At 42.5% G+C, this 17,051-nt stretch overlaps 1 protein-coding gene across 2 annotated transcripts in view; it reads left to right on the forward strand.

Annotated features, from left to right (window-relative positions):
• Positions 1–17,051, forward strand: part of LOC147754747 (uncharacterized) — a 94,707-nt gene that overhangs the window by 60,172 nt on the left and 17,484 nt on the right. Inside the window, exon 1 of one of the 2 annotated variants that reach the window (XR_015316151.1) lies at positions 12,871–13,019. The exons of the other annotated variant lie outside the window; for it this stretch is intronic. The gene's annotated coding sequence lies outside the window, so the exon portion shown is untranslated. Of the gene's footprint in view, positions 1–12,870; positions 13,020–17,051 lie in introns of those variants that run through there. 2 annotated transcript variants of the gene reach the window in all.

The following is a 17,051-nucleotide window of genomic DNA, read 5'->3' on the forward strand; positions in this document are numbered from 1 at the left end:
TGCTGATGCTTTGAGGGGGTGTCAATTCGGCCTTTCAAATTTAATTATTTCCGTTTATTTAGACAGGATAATGGGGAACATCGGCAGAAGTTATAGCTGTTTGGCGGCTAGGGGCTGGTGCTGCTTTCACGAGAGTTCTATTATAGGTCTCTCCTGATCTTTTACGTATGGCAGCCTTTTCAGGTGGATGGCAGAGAGAGGAGAGACGTCTTCTGTGTCAGATGGAACTGTATAGCTCCTTGGTGAAATTCGGTCGGCATAACCATAGTGCAGGCACTTCTTCGCTCGTCCGTTTCAAGTACACCTTTGTTTAGGCGAGCACGTATACCGATATCAAAACCTGCTGACCATTATTAGAACAATAACCCCTTGCAGCGAATGATCTGGCACTGGTCATTCTCCATTGCGAAATCGAACATTAGAGTCAGTAGCTCTTGCCAAGTCCCACACACGACACGTAACTTGTATGAGTAAATAGCCTTCTTTGTACTCTGTCCTCTGATGTGCTAGCTCAGCGCTGAGGCGAGCGCTGCTATGAGTTTAAAATCTTTTTTGAAACATGTATGAAGATTAGCTACGGAATGGATGTAATCAAACCTCAATTGCGCCTATTATTTTCCCACATATGATCGTAGCATTTTTAATCGATATCATGAAGATAAACTGGTTGAATTGATTTCAACATTATGCTATGGATTCATAATCGTCGAAAGTTAGCACTTCCTTCCTTTGTTGTTTTTCTTTTTTCCCTTAATAGGGAGTTTGCAAAGGGAGCCGATTATCGTTGATCGAGAAGACTCGCTGGGCGCACTTTGCAAGCCAACGAAGGCTATGGTAAATGGTAACTCTTTAGGAAGACGTATACCATATTTGCATGTAAAAACGAAGGCATCCGTATCCGAAACCGAGGCTGACTGTAGAAGCAATGCGTGGTCCCGACAGCGAGTAGGAGAGGGAAAAAGAAATTGCCGCTGCCTCTATTGACGGTGGCGCGGTAATCGAGCCGTTTAAACATACGGTCTCCAAGCTTCGTTACTTTTACCAACTGATAATAAGTTACAGTAATAATAATCACATCATAAAGGGTGCTATTCCGAATTTTTGACAATTATTTGTTCATACACATTGTAAATTGTACTCTTGGAAACGCTATTTTTAATAAGAAATGGTTCTTGAATTTCTTCTGCATCGTCCCGAACCCTAAAGATAAATAATAGGACACTCAAAGGTATTTGCTAGTTCATAGAGTATCTCAGATGACCTACACGTAATCCACGAGTGGTTTGTATTTTAAAAAATATTTCATGGTATTATTTTTCGTATGGTATTATAGTTACCAGCCTATATTGTTATGTTAATAATTTCGTTCAAAATTTCTAAATTTGAAATTTGAAAGAAGCGAACTCGATATTTTAACATTAACTTGAACTTACATAATGTATTCACTTGTATGTTTTTAAACACGTAGTTTTTTTTTTTGTTAATACAAAAGACACCGATGCATGTAATGCGAAAAGGTCTCGAAGGCGGGAATATTTCGGGAAATTCATGTTAACCGTAACAAATGTTGAAACCACTGTGCTCAATGGCAGTACAACGAATAGCCCTGATATCCATGGTCATCGAGATGACGTAACATGTAGCAGGATATACCGTACGATTGTGTTTGAGTAACATATATTTCGAGCATCTCAATATAATTTAGCTCGTTTCAATAAGCAAAAACTGGCCTGTCACTAGATCTGATTCCACATGTACTCGTTCATGCTTCTACGTTGGACTTCATATGGACATGCCCCTCAAGTGAGGCTACGCCCAAGCTGTTGCCACCCAGGTCGTCACTAAGTGCCGCCACAAAAAAGGAGGCGGACGATAAGATGGCAGAACACAGTAATTTTTGGTAGGAAAAATATAGGGAAAAATCAAATTTAGCCTTTACACTGATCGCTGCCACCGCCACCAACAGCAGCTCCTCCCGTATCTTCAGCCTGCTTTCCTTTGTAGACGTCCACGAAGGTAAAGTGCGTTGTTGCTGGCTATCCGTGATCGCGCTATTATGGACTAGCTAGAACCGACACAACACTGCTAGTGAGTCAGCAGGCCCACATTGGCTGCAGATTCTCTTCTGCTATAGCAAACAAGCGCAGATAAAGGCAGGCAGACGAAACAAACCAACCGTGATGTACGACAGACTATTTTCGTTCTCTCATCCCTCTCATGGCGAGCGTAGAGTGCGAAGCGGGATAAATGGCGAGCCGCTAGCGTCGGCAAGTGACTGACTCGCGCGGCAAATTACAATCGTAACACAATCTGGAACTGAACCCGCCTAGTCGGTGGCACGTATGCCGCAGTCTGAAAGAGGCCAACCAACACGGCCAGCCTTCGTTCAAAGACTCCTAGCTTCCCAAACGGCTTTGCGAGTTTCAGCAACGGCAGCAGACTCAAGAGAGCTAGTAAAACAGGAGGGAAAGTTGACGCTTCGGAATCTTCAGTAGGAGACAGAAGAGAAGAGTGGAATCTCTCGTGTACGCTTGCTGCAACACGTTCGCTCAAAGTTCGTTTCCATTCCTGTTTTAGTTTCTTTTTTTTTTTTTCTTTCTAAGGTCTTCTCCTAGCTCTTCCGGCTGTTTGTTACTGAAACGTTCGTTCACTGGCTGCGGCGTTCCTCTCCTAGAAACCACGAAGATACTACCCGCTCTCACCGAGAGATTGAGCGATCCCTTTCTTTGCCCCCAATGACTGGCAATTTGTGCACTGCCGTCGCCGCCGAATGATAGGCCGCGAGTTTAGAAAAGCGGTGTAGTTAATCACTCAAACATTTTAATCTATAATGATACGGCGTCACAGCGGTAAAAAGTTTCGCTACTTAGATATACATTATGGGAATGGTCATGTACTACCCAGTAGTACCACTTACGCCTATGCTATCGGCCAAAAAACACATAATGGAAAATATAAACGATGTAATCAAACTATATTCTATGTCAGGTAGAATGAAAACCTTTCGGACCTAATTTTCTATCATAATTTGTCCTACTTGAGGCAGAATAATAGTCGAAAGCTTCTAGCTTTCGACTATTATTCTGCCTCAAATCCTCTAGCGTTACGAAGCCAAAAATCTGTGCTAAATATCGAAGCTTTTAACAGTAAGTCATTTACAAATTCCACAGACTAAAACATTCATCTAACCCAGACATTGTTCTTCAGTGTCGCCCTTCAAGAGTTTTTCCTATGACTTCGTTTCAGATACGACCAAATGAAGAATCTACTATACGTCATCGTACTCTTTCTTGTACTACCGTTAGGTGTGATTCTTACGTCTTAGATAATTACAACAACAAAACTGAGGCTGTGATTTATTTGGCCTCAAGAAGCAGGCCTTATATGCTGATTTGAGCCGTATTTACGAAGAGATTATATGCCAGATACGTAATCTTGTAATTGTATAGGCGTACAATGGAAACTCTTAAACTGTAAAAAATTTTGTTCCATTTTGTACGTATGTAAGTTAGCAAACTGTAAGCAGACACATGAAAAGCATATCGGGTCAAAAATTATGTCTTTGAGATGCCCAACTGTATACGAACAGTTAAGCGGAAAATTTCACATAAGAGAACCACACAAAAGAAACGGAACTTGTCAAAAAACAGCATAAGCATCACAGTATGGTGTCCTGAATCATTCCCCATGCTGTTAACCACCATATTATTACACCAGACTCCAAAAACAAGAGACGAGCTGACTACGAGCTGTGAAGCAACTGTTAGAGACCAGATCTGGATTTGGAGAATTGGAAAACGAAAATTACTATTCTCACTTTCCGAAAATGTCGCGCTCACTATTCGACGAAAATTTAGATCTATTAAAGGAGACGGTAGTCAAATTCACGGCGACAGATGCTACCCCTAAGGCATTGAGGCTATTGGCCGCAGAAGCCGTAGCGAGATCTATCCTACATTTTGTGTTACAACTTTTTCTTAGCGGCGCTATAATTAATGTACATTGTTTAACGTTCTTTGGTGGATTTTAGGAAAGTTCGACATCAATTTGTTGATACTAGGCACAGACCAAGAAAAAATTGACGCTACGCAGCGGGAGGGTAACTTAGCCCTTATATTTTGAATATAACCTTCGGTTAGGTCTGTACTTGCTTTGATTTCATAATCAACGTACCTAGGAGGAAAGTTACAGATATGCTGAGTGAAGTTATAATAGTGTTAATTAGTAAACAACAGACATTCGCCGCAATTAACGAAGTTACAAATTTAACAAGCCATGCAGCGAACTCTTAGGCCCGATGTTAAAAGCACTGCTTTCAATTCATCAGTAAGTAGAAACGTTGCGGGAAGGATGCCGGGCCAGGCCGAGGAAGTTACGGGCAGTCCTGCCAATGTCAGGCGAGGCCTGGGTATTTTCCACCCGTTATAGGAGCCACCATAGGTCAGGATAGGGAGTACGTGAGTATTTCAGTACTTCGACAATGGGTCTGCGGGTTCGCCACAGGATACAAGTCGGAATATATTTTATTAAGCTTTAACCAGGTGACAGAAAATATCGGCCGTATGATGAGGATTTCCTGACATCTTGCAGGATAAACATGGCCGCGTTGTAATAAACCAAATATTATGGTATAAATCTATGTGTAATAAATTGATTTCAGCTGGCTATACATACATCTAGAGCACTGTAACCAACTATTTTTGCGATTTGAGCAGAGATCAGTTCTTATACAATGAACCATCACGGTTAACAAGGAGGTAACTTCTTTTTGGTTCAAAATGGACGGTCTATGTTATTGCCAGTTTTCTCGCAGCTCTCGAAAGATCCGAGTAAGATTTCCAAAAGATTTTGAACAGAGTTTAAGTTTAAAGTTCACCAAAATACTAATTTATTTAATGAGAAATCATTGCCCGTTATCCGATTGGATCATTTATCTAAGCTCTAACGCCTAACCGTCCCATCAATTTTCGTCCCCTTTTGAGCCTCTTGGCCATTTTAAGTGGGGCACCGAGTCCGCTATCAGCACAAACCTCAGTTCCACTTAACCCTGTCATATGTAGCCTGCACCACTTGGGAAAGTTATTGCACTCATCCCCACTAAAATTGCTTAACGCACGGTTACTATTAAACACGCTATTCATGGATTAAATGAAAAGCATTTACTAAAGGCTGGTTTAGGTTCCGTATTGAAAATATAATTCTCACCTTGAATAACCGGACCGCCAAGAATGACACATATAAGACGTGCGAAACATTCTTGCTGTAAACGTGTGTATGTATGTATGTATGTATATATATGCAGTACGACAGTATGTGAGGGAGGTTTCGAGCCATTTTGGAGTAATATTAGCACCAGATTGGGTCATCCATGTCTTCGTCCACCTGAATTTCCTATTTCTGTTCATTGGATATGCAAAGCACGCGTACAAGCATTGTTCAGCTTATAGCTTACGAGCGTCTCCTAGGCAATAGCGTTATGGGGGCGCCTGGCTTACTGGTATTGCCGAGGAACGCTGCTGATCTGCTCAGTAGCCAAAGAGCGCTTTCGCCCAGTGTAGCCTGTTCTGTGACTCTGAGTGGCTCCATCCCCCAGTGGTTTCTGCTAATCACTACTAGTGTAATTCCTAGAGCGAAGATGAAGAAATCTTGACCGAGTATAGGTCCTTGTTGATCTCGAATGAAGGAAGGAGTCAATAAGTTCGCTCCTTTCCTTATTATTTCCCCTGAATAGCTCTCTCCTTCGTGCTGTCGGCTTTTCGTTCGCTTGTTGGTTCCTCCGCTGTTCATCAATTGGTACACGCGTATATGAACGCACGAGAAGTTAGCAGTCAAGCAGCGAAGGCCACAAACAGGTGTTTGTTCGGAAACATCCGGATACACGAACAAGCTCACTCACTCACATACAACAGGCCCTAGCCATGTATGGCCTTTGCATGACAAGCAACCGAGTCACGCGATCAGGCCGAATATTCTGGTGGTATGGGCAAAAACTGAGCGAACGACCATCAGTAATAGTCATCAAGCCATTGGCTGATTCAAACTGTTTAGGCACAGTTGTACGTGTCGCTACGACTTGAAAGCTGCCCGCGAACAATATCGTCGATCCAATCAAATGATTGGCGTTATGCCCTGCTCTCATCCGCTTCCTTTTCCATAGATGATGGAGCTAGTGACACGCCAAGTAGTCAGTCGCCCGGCTCTGATGAACTCCTACTAACTACTGCTGCCATTACTACTTGCATTGTTGCTGCTGGTGCTCGTAAAATTACTGATACAGTTACTCTCAGTAGACGGAAGAACAGCGTGTAGAAGCAGCGGCAACGGCAGCAATGACTTTTCGATAGAATCGCGCAGTAGTAATTCTGGTAGTGACGTTAATGGTGGTGGCTGTGTTATAGCGACGCTTGTAGCGGGGGCCGTCAAAGAGGCAGCCTCAGTGGCTAACGAGAAGAGAGGAGAAACAGCGAACTAGGTCTAGCTGGCGTACAGCCTTTTGGGTAGGCAGTTTCCTTGCCGGCCATTTGTCCATCATCAGTTGAGCAGATAGAGTGAGCACTCCGTGCAGTATATGCTGGGAACGGGGTAAGTAGTAGATTGAGTAGGGAACGGACAACGGTTTCGGCAATTTCATCACCCGTTGCTCGGTCGATCCGGCGACAGCAGGGAAGGAAAAGCTGATTAAGGTTACCAAAGTGGCGTAGTGTCCAACCGATGCCTGCAGTCAATTGCAGTAGTAAAAAGCCATATAAAAGTGAATGAGCCAGCCGGTCGATCAAGCTTCTCTGTATCTCTCTACATAACATGGAATGGCGTACGCTTTAAGAATGAAAATCCGAATGTCGGAGTGCTTAATCTATGTCTAAATGGCTGAATTGATAGTTATATAATAAAACGTCTATTTTCATCACTCTCATTGCACTGAGGACAAATTAAATTAGCCACTGAATTTCGTCGTCACCCAAAGTTGTATGTACTGGAAAATGGAACTAGGTTTAGTGTGTTAATCTGAACATTTTACATGCCGGGAACCTATGTACTGGAAACGACTCCGCTAGTGATGGCGGATGTTACAGGGGAACGACCAAAGTCATAGTGAAATATGATGTTAATAATGGTAATAAAAGATTTGTACCTAATATAATAACTCGTAATTTCGTCCTGATTGATGTTTCAACTGTGTTTGAAAATAGAATTTGTTTGTTGTCCCATTATATTTACAGAAAAATTGACTAGGAGCTGTGTATTTGTTAGTAACCATATATGATGTACAAAGGGAATCGCCAACATTGATTCATTCCAAACAACTTCTGGACGCCAAGCAACGAAAAATATTCGTAAGTAAGGTCTGACCATATTACACGTATACATAAATCTTACTCAGGACAGCAAATTCAACAGTTGAATTGAGGGCACCAAGCAGTCGATCAGCGCTCACGGTACACCCAGTGCCCAATGGTCCGCAGAGACGCCCATTTCCATTATAGTCTGATGTCGCCATCTATCGCAAAGGAAACACAAAAAAAAACGAGTCATAGTGCATGTGTTTATGGGGACGACCAACCTATAAGTTACTGCGGGTGACACCAATTGTAACGCCTTTCTATATATATAGGATAAGAATGAGTTCAATAAGTCCTTGTTCTTTCTTTTTTAGAACATTCAGTCCTCAACGCGTGCCACGAGGAGGCGGCCTAGGATGCGTGGAATATTTTTGGCTTGCCCAGATATGCTGCAGGGGTTTTCTTTTCCTCTAAAATCTGTAATCCAATAGAGGAAACTGTTGTACTTGCTAGAATCTCGATGAATGTATCCTCCAGCAGTTTTGGATCTTAAGATCATACACGAAAATTAAGAGGTACATGTAAAAAAAAAACCCGGAAAAAACTCATTACGAGGTTTCTTACGAGTTCAACGAGTAGGGAAGTCCTATAAGGATACTTTTGGAATTCTGTGCTTTCTAACATGGTAATAGGCAGAGGTGTCAACCAGCATGATCTTATAAATCCACATGCATTTTTATCAACAAGAAGCAAAAATATTAACCCGTTAAAGTAACGAATACTTGACGGTTTTCTGAAAGCTTAATGAAAGAACCATGGTCGCTGCATGACCATGTTTATACTCCGAGCTGGATGAGTTATTGAGTTAAACCCGTGAATTATTATAAAGCTATAGACGTTTCTTGCACCGTCTCGATAAATCGGAATAGCAGCGGGGCTCACGAGCAAAAAGGGCTCTCGCAAGATCAGTCTGATCTTGCCAAGGATCTACGATGGCCGACTACGTCACCATTGTTCCCTATTGCGATGGCACGGATCGCTGAAGACAGCAAACTACATGGCAACTTGGTTGTCCTATGATGGCCCAAAAACTATTGTGAAATAGTTACCTGTATGGTATGCAATATTTGGCTAATCCATAGACGATAGCCATTGAATCAGCCTTATTTCCCAATGTCTTAAACGCTGAACACAAACACATCATCGTCTTAAGGCATTGTGCCGTCTTCGAACCACAGCTATAATACGTTGTTCTATACACATATTGTTTTTTTTTTATCGGAAGATTAGTGACAGTTAAGTAGTAGAAGCATGTAAACGATTCCATTTTCTATGTGGGGAAACTTTTTTTATCACAGCGCCTAAATTTAGCTGACTATTTGTACCTGAATGTTGAGACTTATAGTACTAATGACCTGTGCATCGGATTTCTTCTTTTTCCGAGTTTCCAGAAGTTTTCAGATTTACGATATGAAATCACTACGCCTTTAGCCGTAGTAGGCAGCTTTAAAATACTAGTCATGCTCCCATCGAATCCGAAACTTTCGCTTTCGAAGTTCATAAGAAAGAATTGAACACGATAATCTACAGAGAAGTTTACAAACGCCAAAGAACCATCTATATCATTTATCTAGAACATAGCATTATTTAGTTCTGTAGTTATACTGTAGTTAATTGCCCTCAATACCTTAGCTGTCAAAATCAGGTCTTTCAATACCTCACTTCACCATAGCCGTCTACCGTCGTAATGCATGCCTTTTGTGAGCGCCGGTACCGTCCTCCTGTGTCAAAATTACGCTCAGCTTCAATTCAGAATAAATTTTTTCAAATAGCGACGATCGTAACTTTTGATCCGGTCAAAAGCAGGTCTTCACTTATCTACATGCTGTTGTGTTAACTTCGCTAACAGTGACTTAAAGGCTACTGATACCAATATTACCATCGCTGCTGATGCTGCAACCATTACTGTTTCTGCTACTAGAACGACGTGTGTACTATGATCATTCAGTCACTGTTCCCCGTGCTTCCAACTGAGTCGATCAGGCTCAGTGCTCAGGCACACGACGAAGCACAGGACGAAAACGCTGGTTGGGGCGGCTGGCGTCGAGTGATGCCGTTGTTGGCCTGTTTGGACCGTATAGGGGACCGAATACGACACGCTGCCTCCCAAATTCAATCAGATTTTCCTTTCCTCTCGAGAGGAAATTGCAGAGTAGCTTACAGTCATCGCGCCCTTTTCGAAAGTTAACAACTGCTAAATAGACATTGCAGGCAGAAACGTTTGGCGCTTCTACGTACGAGAGCCGCCTCCACTCCGCTTGGTCGAAACCAAACGAAGCAGGTCAGGCTGTTAACAACCCAACTCCATTTTGTCCCTCGTTCGCTGCTAACAGATGGAGTGAAAGAACGAACATGGCTGAAAAAGCGACCGCCTTACCGTAGCTCGGCGGGTGCCGACCAATCTCATGCTACCCACGCGTCCTTCCAAGACAGGCAGGGCAGTACGCTTTCGTCCGTTCCCTCCAAAGTCTCCAAACGGACAATTTGGACAGCAACCCCTTTCCTCCCTCTTCGTTCCGCCCTCCTTTGGTCAACGCCATTCGCCGTCAAACACTTTTCTGCACTGTGCTGCTCGTATGTAAGCGATCCCCGTCGAAACAGGTAAACTTTCACCCCGTCTATGTCCAACTTACGTAAGAAGGCAAGGTTTAAGGTTGAACTTTACCGCCTCTTCAGCCTTCGTATTTTGGTGTTCGCCACGGATTGTGTTACGGTGTCTGGTAAGGTTGAAGGCCGATTGCTTCGGCATGCCAAAGCTGTAGCTAACTGCTCGACTAAGTGCGGTAGATGGCTGTGAGCGTTTTCGGCTGAACCCGACACAACTCAGCAGGCCAAACACTTTCGGTCTGTTCGTTTCCTGTGAGTCCAGTTGAGATGTGCTCTGGAAACGCTTCCCTTTTACATATGTACAACAACCCGACCCACTTTATAACTAAAGCTAGCACACATTCGACAAACTCTGATGGCGATGTCTGATCTTCGAACTAAGAAAATATTATATTATACAACAGCTTAATGAGCAGCTTTGTATCGATTCAACAAAATGACCATCGTTCGTTTTTTACACGCAGACCTGCTCATAATTAGTACGTGGATTGATGTTTTCGGCTATTTTTTAGTAGGGTTTACATCATACAGTTCATGTACAACCAGGTACAGCTAGGGCAAAGCCTATTTAATGTGAACCGAGTGAAAGGTTTAACCCCAACGATCGGATCCAGTTCCGCCGATCTAGTTCCAACCAACTATTGATTCTCAATTGCTCCCTTGTACTTTACTCCGAAATGACTTGGGTTTTCATCGAATAGTGTACTAGGGGCCATTAAATAGCTATCAATTAGCGCTCCCAGCAATATGTTATTATACTCCGTCTCCTCAATGTATAGAAGATGGCTCCTATAGGCTCAACGGGCAATACGCCCTTAGTAAGGCCTGTTTTTTGAAGGACATCAAAAGATTTCAACTCTTTATAGCAAAGTGTTATCAAATAAAGCACTTATATTTGAGCATCCATAAAGACGATACAAACCGCTGACCATAGAAGCGGATTATCCAAAATTGTTAAAATATTGTATATATAAAATGTGTTTTACTTGTATGCCGGAATAGGAAACAAAAGCGATATTCTGTTGTTATAAATTGAGTGAAAATTAAGCACTTTTTGCCCAATTCGCACCGCAAAGGAACTAGCCTATGTTAATTTTCACCGCACAAAAAGTTGTTGGCTGAATAACTTTTTAGAAAGTGCTTGCGTAACTCGATAAGTTTTTCGTAATTTTGGATCACTGTTTTGCATAGTTCAATGTGAGTTTCACCAATCATTTCACGATTGCGGTATTTCAGGCTGTAGGCTCTTTTCAGCGATGTTCGCTACACAATGTCCTTCATATAGGCGCACATGGCAAGAAGACCAGTCAGATCATAGGATGGTAGCGTCGCCCATAGAGATCAACCGTTCTGGAAGCATAGTTCCAGGCAGTTGGCCCCATCTCGTTGAAATCCAACAGTTACTGCATCGAATTCTCTTGTTTTCGTTTGCACAACTATTGCTTGAAAATGTGTCGTAAGCTGCTCATCGACAGGCTAAATTTTTTCACGGCGCATAAGCTACCCCGAGCCACCGCCCCCGACAGGCAGAGTTGTTGGGCACGACATATTGTTGAGGTCGTTCGATCCGCATGCACACTCTTCTGTGTTGCGGTGAGGTTGCCACTTGTTCGCCCGATTCGTCGTCTTCCTGGCCCCCTGGCAATTGCGAATGAACAACTTTATTCGAATCTCTTGCTCAATTGCCTTGCTGTTGCCTCGCCCGACGAGAAGAGTCGTCCGTATTCTGTGCTACACCTGCGGAGTGTTACCATAATCGATTCCCTATTCCGATAGTCAGTTCCTACGAAGAACAAACGCTCTTCCGAACGGTAACGTTCCATTAGCGTACAACGCAGATGGTGCTACGTTTCTAGCTCGAAATTTGTACCGCAACACCAGGTACACAGTCTCTCGGAGGACTCACAGTCTTCAAATAATGGCAACAACAATACCACATGTAACATCTACTAACATGTAGTCATGCGGCTTGCTCTAACAAAAGCAGTTTAGCGGTCCGCACATTTTACGTCTACGTCTAATATCAGAATATAGAACGAAGTAGATAGCTGTAAATAAATATGCTCTATCAATAAGCTACTGATCGATCTTCATCAAGTTTGTCGTTCTTCTTACGGGAGGATTTAGTTTAGTCTGGCTTACAAATGACAAATTTTGTTTTACTCATGAGTGTTATGAGAAAGTGAAAGCAATTTTGAGAGGGTACGCTGGGGCTGTTTGTCAACAGCTGCGAAGACTTGGTGAGACCTTCCTCTCCACCGAGTGAAAAAGCTAGTATTACGATTACTATTATTTATGTGTTAGTTTGATACGGCAGGTACCTTTTGGCCAAGACGGCATTTACAGCTAAATCTGTCCCAGAAATCGTCCCTTCTACGGATTTCCAAAGAGTAACACGCTATCAACGCCCTTACAAGCTGCTTACCTGCAGATGTTCCGGCTGCCTTCGCTGCACGGTCGTCTTTATTAAAACCCAAGGACGCAGGACTGCGATAGATACGGCTTGGTTAGTTGTGTTGCCATTTTCTCTCCGAGTTACGTCTGCTTCTTTCTAGTTAAAGATCACAGTAGATATTGTTGTTGACAATTCTTCGTTAGAGCCCAACGTCAAAAACGATAGGTGTTCCAATCGAGCAGATTGAAGGAAAGAACAAAAAATTGTTTCGGACATCGAGTCCATTTGATTCACCCCGATGGCTTAGCAACACTGATAACCTTTGATGAGGTTAAGTAAATGTTCCAGCTGCTTTAGGCGCCTATGGCAAGGCCTATTATTTTATATTCGGCAAATATATCGCACCTCTCTCTCGAACTGCCGTTTGTTTGTGAAAGATTGCATCATGTCTAAAGAGAAATTCAAATGATTGACTGAAGTCTAACAAAAACACCTTGCCTACCCAAAACCACCGCACAACTTATTTTGACTGGGTTAGTGAAGAGTCTGCGTACGCTTTAGACGGCTTTCGTTATTCTAATGCATAATGAAAACACAACGAGTGCCTGAGCGTGTTACATACAGTGCCTTCTCGTGCATTGTCTTTCTCTTTTGAATCCTCATCTATCCAATTTTGGGTATGTCTGTGTTACTACTTACCATATGTTTTATAAAGATTTTTTTCATCCGCTCGTTTTAAATAGGTAGGCCTGGCTAGGGAACGTTCTCCTTAATGGAGAAAGTAATATGTTGATTTGTGTCTCCGATATATTTTTAATTTATCCAACACTATAGCACATTCCTACGCATGGGGCATTTATTAAATCAATGCAAAATTTTGGTATTGGATTGTGCTATCCTTGTAAGATTTTATTTTTTACTCGCCTTTATTATGTTACTTGCATTAGATTTGTATCGTTTGTGCCATGATCGCGGCTCGATTTTACATTAGTCTGGCCAGTATCGCCCTTAGGTTCTTACAAGCAAAAAAAGCCTCCGAAACCGTAGCAGGTTCGATAGTAACAGTAGAAAACTCTTACATTTTATCACCATTTATTTGCCTGGCCTCTTCACGGTAATTTAGGCTACCATAACAACTTCGTAGTTGCCTTACTTGACATTACGTAGAAAAAATAGTTTAACCGTTCAACGGAAAATTACTACAGAATTATTTGCTCTACCCAGCAGCAAAAAGGATACATTTATAGAGAGAAAATTATCTGTTTACTATCATTATCGACTTACTTCAGTTTTTCTACCTATGTATATATGAGCCTAATTTACCTATCTTGAGCTTATTCATATTACTTTCATGGAATGACGGTCCTTAAGCGATTTGATGAACGTAACGGGAAGTCACGAAACTAGCTAGCACTCGTTCACTTGAGAGGGACAAATAAAGTCTTTCCATTCATGGTTCCAGTCGAAGTGCTAAAATTACTGCCATCCTGCTAAAATGATCAGGACACCTTATGCTTCCTGCGAGTTACTCTGTCGGTTGATATATTGTCTAGTCTATTCCTTTGTTGTTTTTTTTCTCGATCATGCATCGCACTAGTCATAACCGTCTGTGTTGAAGCTAATGAAATTGACAGAAATCTGAGGAGTGTTCGATCATTTCGCCCTCCGTGCTCTCCTAGACTGGCCCAACAGCCGCGGCCCCTATAGGACCAGCATTCGTTGGTACACTCTTCAGTTATTAAGAAAGGGGCCAGCCTGTATATGTAGCGTTTCTTATTCTACGTTCGTTCCTGTATTCGCTCTTAAACGGACGCGTCCAACTGGAAAATCCGTGCTGTGGCGAGGGCGCCCAGGACGGGTGGGCGTATTTGCTCTTGGCTAATCCTGCACATACCGCAGGGCGCCAGGGTCGCCACACACAACCGTCGTCATCCATTGAACGATCTTAAACGGATTAAACGATGTGTCTCATTTCGCGAGCCTGAGCTCGTCCATCGCACCACAGCAGACGTAGCAGCTACTTCGATATTACGTATATGGATTTGTACAAATCCATTTATCCATTCTGGTTTGCTGGCGCGTGAAACCAGCAAAATGGTGAAAGAACAAAGTATCTCGTTAGACAATTAAGCTACTTGGCCAAAAGGTGGATGACTTTTGGAAAACGATCCTATGCAGCAACATCGATCCATTATGATATCAATCAACAGATTTGCTATGACAATGGAAACATCTGTTAGATTTGTCGTCGTTTGCAATCGTTTTTATAGTGCGCGCACGTGTATGTAATGCACGCATAGTATGAACCCTACCCTATGATCCAGTTAAGAGCACTCGCAGACGCTGCTTGTATTAGAACTTTCGGTGCTTTGGCTGTAACTTCGTTGTATTTATTTCAGAAGCATATTTATTTAAACCCCATAGAATTGAGAGAATGTTTCCATGTTGATTGATCAGCAAACGGGTTTTTTGAACATGTCAAATATTTGTAAAAAGATCGAAGTCAGGTGTTGAGGCAACCAGATAATCCTGCAAGAAAAAAATCGAAGCTTTGCCTCCATAGATAAAGCTGTTGCGTCGGCCCTATCCAACACTCGAAGCTGAAACATCGACTTGAATGAAGATACTTACTTCCGGCAGCCGCATATACCATATCGACAGAATCGTTCGAAGTTGTTAGCACCTTTCTTATTTGCAGGTATTCGATCGAACTTACTTTCTGGGGTTTGTAGTATTTAGGATTATCCTGATTTGAGAGGTCGTGATCATTACATATTCGTACGCAGTCTGCAACGAAATAACACCGCTATGAACGATTTTTTCGCTAAAAAGGCCACCTATAAAATTAATGAACGTACCGGTTCGGCTGAACGAACTAACACTATTTCAACATTACTACTCTTACTAGCCGTGTATGTGAGTATATATTGTCCCGAAACATTATATTGTGTAGTTGAGTTAGACTGGCCCTTTGGACAAGCGGCCTGAGGAAGCTATAGATAGTAGCGAATAATAGTGTGTATATGGGCACCTTAGATTTCTCCCACTATATATATATCGGTCAAATCCGGTCGGATTGACGATCACCTACTCCGAAAATAGCGCTCCGAGAATAACCAAACTTCATCGAAGGATTCACAGTGCTGCGCCCCGCTCGACGCTTCCGAGGCGCCCGAAGTGACGAAATCGCCTCGAAACCTTTCTAAGTTTAGCTTTGATTGAAATCACATAGCAAAAATATTCCTAGCTGAACAGCTGTATACATACTACATACGGTTGAGGTAGCAATAAATGGAAACCCGAATTTCACATGGGTATTCGCACGCTTCCGTGTGTCAGGTCAGAGCCTTCTGTGCCTTAGTTAGTAATTTGCCTTAGGACACCAAATAATGCCAAGCGTATCAGGCCTCTTAGTCTTTTAGCTCGGATGTGGAGTCGGTTTCGAGCCACGAGTAGGCGCCTTCTCTATACTGACACGGGCGTGTCAAGATCGCTTCCTCAGAGATGTAAGGATTGGGAGCGCGATATTAGATTAGCTTCTATCCTAAGTGCTTTTCATCTTAGTGCTCTGCTCGTACCGTAATGTGTTCTGGCCCTTTTCACCTATTGACCTATCCAGGAAGCTTATAGCCTCTGAACGCTAATTGGGTTCTTTTTTCCATTTCGAATTCGACATTTCGAATCAGTGTAGGCGTTCCACTTCTCGTGATAGCCTAGTGAGTAGCGTATGTGCTTGCCAGCACGTTCGTCATTGGTCTAGATTCGAGCCCTGACAAAGACACACAAACTTTGTTTCATGCTGGGAGCCAGCCATCCGATGAACTGTCCAATGGCGATAGCGGACGTAAAGCTTAAAACATAGAAGCTCTTAACTAGATGATGAACGTTATTCAGTTTGAAATTGGACGTCGCCAAGCAAACGCTACGTGGAGACATAATGACAGTTTAAATCCTTTGGCGTAACCCGTTCTTTTCGAAAGAAGACCTGGATAGTCCTTTGTTTATGGACCATTGGCTCGCTTAATTTCCAATCCTTACTAATCGTTATCTAGAGCAAGGCCTGATTCACCGGTTTACCAAAATTGAAGGACAACTCCTGTATGACAATCACTAGAATTCGTAGCCTGAAAAAACGACTTCGACAACCACAGCAATTCAAATTTAGCGTAGCGAAAAGGGTGAACGTTTGAATCGCAGGCAGAGGTGGAGATTCTGCTAAGGGGTTGTTGTGTACGTGTAGAAGCAGACGGTAGGTGTAGAGATCGTACGTTATTTATTCTGTATAAAAGCCCACATCAGACTATGCATCGTATATCATTAGTCCTCGACAATGGACGCGCGTTACCTGAAGGGAGTATAGTATACTTATTTTTAGTCGTAGTACGGGCCGGCCTTGAAGGCGTGCACTAATGCAGCCTTGACATCTTTTAAAGAGAAGCTATTCAAAATTAACGATCAGTTCTCTTCAATAAGAGATCACGCATCACTAGAAAGGCGGTTTCGTACATACACGGTGAAAAATTCATAGCTACTTTTTTTGTTACTTTACTATATAAACATAATTAGGCTTAAACTCAACGTATGCAGACATGACTATAGATTTGCTATATATTTATTGTGTACTATAGACAACATTTGATGTTTTAGTTTCAGTTGTCACAGCTCTCTGCGACTGTACCTATCGCTATATGTCGCCAAAAAAACATTGC

This window comes from Varroa destructor, unplaced genomic scaffold (genome assembly GCF_002443255.2).
Source record: "Varroa destructor unplaced genomic scaffold, Vdes_3.0 BEIS01000006.1, whole genome shotgun sequence".
Taxonomy (NCBI): domain Eukaryota; kingdom Metazoa; phylum Arthropoda; class Arachnida; order Mesostigmata; family Varroidae; genus Varroa; species Varroa destructor.